The sequence below is a fragment of the Peromyscus leucopus genome, chromosome 16_21, assembly GCF_004664715.2.
Source record: "Peromyscus leucopus breed LL Stock chromosome 16_21, UCI_PerLeu_2.1, whole genome shotgun sequence".
NCBI classification, from domain to species: domain Eukaryota; kingdom Metazoa; phylum Chordata; class Mammalia; order Rodentia; family Cricetidae; genus Peromyscus; species Peromyscus leucopus.
Window position 1 is genome coordinate 37,139,152 of NC_051084.1, and position 6,000 is coordinate 37,145,151.

Here is a 6,000-nt window from a genome sequence, read left to right on the forward strand (position 1 = left end):
GTTATATAAGTAACATTCTGTGTCCAGTAGGATTCTTGAAACAGTTTGCTAAGTGCTTTTGATTTACAAGGTAACGTTAGGGATTTGAGAAGTCCTTTATGTTCGGATGGAACCTCCGTCTCGCCCCTGCATGATCCGGAAAGCCCCATTTATGTCTCTGCCTGTCTCTACCCCAAGCCCCCCGCCCCCTCCCACACATACCCAGAGCCTCCGAACAAAGGAAAGGCGACAAAAAGTCCAGTTCCGAATTCTTAGCGGCTACTACAGCTTCCTCCCCTGAAGTTGCCAGCTGCGCAAATCCCCATGTAATGCACTCAGCTTTTGACCATACTAGGCACAAACCCAGCTTGTGGCGTACATGTCATCATCCCTTGCCTACAACCTATGAAGTCTCCCTGCTTTCATTTGTGGGTGCCATCTTCTCTCGCCTCCATCTCTGGGACTGGAGAACCCGCCCAGAAGTTGCTTTGCTCAAATAAACCCGTTGTTAGACTCTCTCTCTCAGTTTGGCTTCCTCAGGCTTACTGCGTGGGTGGAGAAACCTATTACTTTACACTCAATTTCTGATCTGATTTTGGTGATAATGGTACCCATTAAATAATGCAAGTATTTATTACTATAATGGGCTAACAGCAAGTCCAGGTAGTAATTTCCAAAGCTACAACGAGATTTCTGCAGAATTAAAAGCAAACAAGAGGCATGGAGAAATGATAAGTGTAGTCTAGTCCCAAGACAAATATAAGTGGCCTAGAAATCAGGTTGCTGTTAAATCTGTAATTCGTGAGGAGAAAAGACCCAAGTCCGTGATTGTCCAGTTAAAGCAAGCTATATTTGGGGGTGCACCCAGGACTGGCTCATTCCCTGCCTCACCCTAAGTCGGAATTTAAAAGAGCAGCTCCCGCTGGCCTTTTAAGTCTATTAGGAGAGAGATAAGGTATTCACAGGGGCGAGAAGGTTGGCTGTTATATGCTATTAAAAGGATACAATGAAAAGGGGATGAACAAAGGCAAGAATATATATCAAGTGGGGTTATAAGCAGTTTACATCAGACCTAAGAAACAAGAACTCTTTTTTATTTTTTAATTTTATTTATTTTTGGTCTTTAGAGGCAGGGTTTCCCTGTGTAACAGCTCTGGTTGTCCTGGAACTCACTATGCCTCTGTCTCCCGAGTGCTGGGATTAAAGGCATACACTACCACTGCCCGGCGAACTTACTCTTAATTACAAATAGAAACCTTATTTAGCACAAACAGGGACTTGTCCCTTAACTAGGACTCAGCACAGAGCAGACAGGAACTTTTTTTTTTTTTAACAGATTTAATTCACTTTATTTTTCTTGTATAAAAACCCTTATGTGGTGGCCACAGCTGGAGCCTGGGTTCTCTGAACAGACACTCTGGTGTGGGTTTTCACAAGATGGTCAGTGAATTCCTGATAAGGAGATTTGGTGAACACAGTTTCTTTCCAGAGGTCGGGGGTCAGGTAGCTGTAGGTCTTGGAGATGGCATCAAAGGTGGCCTTGGCAAAGTTGCCCAGGGTGGCAGTGCAGCCCCTGGCTGACGTGTAGCAGTCATCAGTACGGCCATCATCAGTAACTTCTTGGGCACAGGAGCAGAGACGATGCCAGTGTCTCTGGGTGCAGGGATGAGATGCACCAACACAGAGCCACAGCGGCCTGTCACTTTGCACGGGACAGTGTGGGCCTTGCCAATCTTGTACCCCCAGTAGCCTCTCCACACAGGGACAATGGACAGCTTAGCCAAGATGATGGCCCCTCGGATGGCAGTGGCTACTTCCTTAGAGCACTTCACACCAAGACCAACATGACGAGTGTAGTCCCCAATAGCGACAAAAGCCTTGAACCTGGTCTGCTGGCCAGCCCAAGTCTGCTTCTGCACTGGCATGATCTTCAGAACCTCATCCTTTAGGGATGCGCCCAGGAAAAAGTCAATGATCTCGGATTCCTTAATAGGAAGGGAGAACAGGTAGATCTCCTCCAGGGACTTGATCTTCATGTCCTTGACCAGGCGGCCCAGCTTGGTGACAGGGATCCACTCCTTGTCTTCAGCTTTACCTCCACGAGCCCAAGGGCCTCGACCATGGCCCCCTAAGGCTGCTGCCGAATCCTCTGCAGAAGCCGCCGCAGCCTCCTAGTCCTGGGCCCCCAGGTCCTCCGGGCCCTCCCGCTGCACCGGCGTTGTCCGCCATTTGGTGTTTTCCCGAAGAAGGGAACTTTTTTTTAAAAAAAAAGATTTATTTATTATGTATAGTGTTTTATCTGCATATATGCTTATAGTCCAGAAGAGGGCACCAGATCTCATTATAGATGGTTGTGAGCCACCACGTGGTTACTGGGAATTGAACTCAGGACCTCTGGAAGAGCAGTCGGTGCTCTTAACTGCTGAGCCATCTCTCCAGCCCGAGGAACTTCTTAATTACACTTAGAAACCTTATTTTGTAAAGATTTAACACAGGACAAACAGGAATGTCTTTTAAACTCTCTTAGCTGCAAACAGATCTCTTAACCTGCAAGGTATAATTTTTCTGTTCTGGTCATTAACTTGCGAGGCATTTGTCTCACATTGCTCTTGGTGGATCAGAATTGATCGAGGCAACTTGCAAATAAAAGGGAGCCTAGCAGAAGCAGATTGTCTTTCTTAGAGCATTAGAACAGTGAAGGGCAACAGTCTCAGCAGAGTTGGAGAAGATGCTCCAAGGTGGGGGTGGGGGTGGCTTGAGGGCTTCATAGGGCAGGGAACTATTGGAGTGTAAATTCCATCTCTGTGCTGCGCTAACAGGTTCTTACCAATATGTTGACTTCCTTGTCAGGAGTTGACTTCCTTCCTCAGCTCCAAACTGCTTGCAGATGTTATCAGTGTGTCAGCTTTCGTGTATGGAGTTTCTCCGCTTGCCTGAAGCTTTCAGGTCATTAACTCTTCAGCCCTGACACACACACACACACACACACACACACACACACACACACACACACACACACACACACATACCCAATCCATACACAACTGACCCATACCTCCACTTCAAAACCACATCTTGCTTGACAGAACAAAGAGTTCCTCCTCCCTTGCAGGGAAATGATGCTTGTTTTTGCCTCTGTAAACTCTATTTTCTCCCGTCAGGGCTGAGAGTTCTTTGTGGCAGAAGCCTATTGTCAGTTGCCAGCTTCAATAAAGGACTCCGACTTGGTCTTGTATTTGTGGTGTTCTATATGTAATTACTCAAATAAGCATCTCATTTGGAGGCCCCGGTGAGCTATCTCACACCACATGAGACTCAGCCTCACTGCAGACAAGAGGTTGAAGGGGAGGCATGCCCTGAAGACATTCCAGGGCCTCTCACTGAGTCTGGAGAGGTCTGGTATGACTGCCATGTTCCCAGGCACCAAAATGGATCCGATCCCTCTGGTTCTCCTGGGAGGTAAATCTGTATTCTGTATTCAGTTCTGGCTCAAGAAGGTCTTTCCCTGTTCCTTTGCTTTATATTGGAATGCCAATTACTAAAGACCTAATTACCTGATTTAGTCTGAGCAAGTGGCCAGCCCAAGTAACGTGTGAATGATTCAGTGGAGCAGTTGGCTTGCATCTGGACCACAGGCTCCAAGGCTAGAGCTGGGAATCTGCTAACTGGCGGTGACTGCGTATGGCTCAGTGGCGACAGTTCAGAATCTGCCTATTGTCAAAGTTCCCCGAGATGGAGAGCTAGCTGGTGAGCAAACTGAGTTCTGCTCTGGACAGTGCTTGTCCTTGGGGGGCGGGGAGGTCTAGATCTTTGTTCTCTGTGTATCTGTTGTGTCTTGTCCTTTTGTCTGACTCAAGGATACAAGAGCTGGTCTGTCCGCCAGGCTTTTTGACTTAGTGACAACCAGAAGTCAACCTGGGGTGTGCACCTCCCCTTTCAAGAAGCAACCCCCTGCCCTCTTCACCTGAGTTACAAGAGCAGCGTTAATCCCTGCCCTGGGATAATGACAGTTCCAGTAAGTTCTGCCCTCCTTGTCCTTTGTCTGCTGTTGGCGGGCCCTACTCCCTGCAGGTAGCAGTCCACCTTGTCTGACAGCTCTCCTGAGCTTGGTGTAAAATGGAGGACTCCCTTCCCCCATTGGGAGCTTCCTGCTCTCCACCTGACCTCATTTGGAAGCTTCTTTGAGCCCAGATGCCTGACTTATCAAGTGTGACCTTTGACATAGTTCCTTGCAAATGCTCTTCCCCTGCTGCCCATATGGTAATTCGGTATCAGACTCCAGCTGTATGATAGGAGCATGCTGCAAATGCAGACTAGGTGATGCCCAGCTACTCTCCCCAGCCTATATATTCCCCTCACTCTGAAGTAAAGTTGAGCCGCAACACTGAAGCAGACTCCTGGAAGGCTATTTCCGTCTTACTCACTGGCTGTACAAAGCTCTGCACGCCGCCACCTCTGCTCCCTTTGTCCTTGCAGACTGGTAGCCAACAGAAGACGAGGAAAAAGGGGAGACCCTGCAGTCTGCACTAGCCTCCCTCCTTCCTTCTGAGGACAAGCGTTCTCCAGGTGTATGAGCAGGTACACTCCTGTCCTCGACTCAAAGGTCTCACCTAATACCACCCCATCTGCTTGTATCTTCTCCGTCTGATCCCTTTGACCTTTTGCTTCCTGGAATCACATAAACTTTTCTCTACAGAGGGGGCAACCATTCCAAACCTCTCCTACAATGCATGTTCAAGAATTTTCCCCCCAGTTTTGGGGACAATTATTGTGTTAGCCTCACTAAGGGGAAACTGCTTTTGTGTGAGGTCAGTTGGCCCTCATATAAAGTGGGCTGGCCAGCAGCTGGCTCTCTGGACCCCACTGCTGCTTGAGCCATCTGGCCTCAAGGTCACAGGTACCCCAGAACCTCAATCAGTCCCCTTATATTGATCATTGGCTGTTGGGCAAAATCCCTGTGCCTGGCTCAAAGTCTGTGCCTTCCAAACCTACCCTACTCTCCTAGTCCCGTTTCCCCACTTTGCAAACTGAAGATTCCTTTCCTCTGCCTCAGAATTCTCACCCTGCTCCTGGGTTCTTCCCACTCCTTCCTAAATAACTCCACCTCCTCCTCTTCCTCCTGCCTCTCCTTGTCCACCCCCCACACTGAACTTGAAAATTCAGAGACTTGGCCAGGCATGGTGGCATACAAAATTAATCCCAGCACTCCGGAGCAGAGGCAAGAATATCTCCCAAGTTTGAGGCCAGCCTGGTCCATACAGAGTTCCAGGCTAGCCACGTATACTGAGAACCTGTCTTAAAAAAACAAAGTTCCCTGGGACAGCCTTACTGGAAGGTGAGTCAGTCAAGTGGAGCAAGGGTGGGAAGCAGCAGTGTGTATGGGGTTGGGCAGAACCAGAGCTGAAGATGTCTTCTGCAGAGTAGAGTCTGACCATGCTGTCCAGCAGCCAGCTTCTAACAATTTCAGAACATCCAAGTCTTTAAAAAAAAAATGTATTTGAGGGTATTTTCCGCACTATGCTTTTGCTTATGGCTGAAAATTTAAAATCTGTAAAGTTCCAGCAGAGGTATAAGCCACTAGAGGGTGCTTTCATACATGATCAGCAGATTCAACCGATGTAAATGGTTCAGCAAATAACTTTGCTCATTACACTGTAACTTAAATTTAGTATCACAACTACCATATCCGTACTGAAGAGGTTCAGATATGCCACTGATACCCACCCAGGAACTGACCAGGGAAGACTGACTTATTCCTAAGCAGTAAATGGGCACCATGTCTAAGCCTCACAGAAGCCTCTGCAGCTCGCCTAAGGTACCACTCTTTACGAAGGTACGTAAGCACCAAGTCCTACCCACTCCCTTTGCGTTGTAGTTTGTGAACCTTCACAGGTGTGTGGTTACATAGGCCTTCCTCTTGTGTCCATCACTTAGTGTGGAAGTACAGAGAATCAGGCATGGTCATTCATGTCTGTAAACCCAGCATTCAAGAGGCTGAGACAGAGTAGTGTCTAGCTGCAA

The 6,000-nt window shown here is 48.0% G+C and overlaps 1 pseudogene; it reads right to left on the reverse strand.

Moving 5' to 3' along the window:
- Window positions 1-1,350: 1,350 nt before the first annotated feature.
- LOC114704725 lies at window positions 1,351-2,233 on the reverse strand (annotated as a pseudogene).
- Window positions 2,234-6,000: the final 3,767 nt, after the last annotated feature.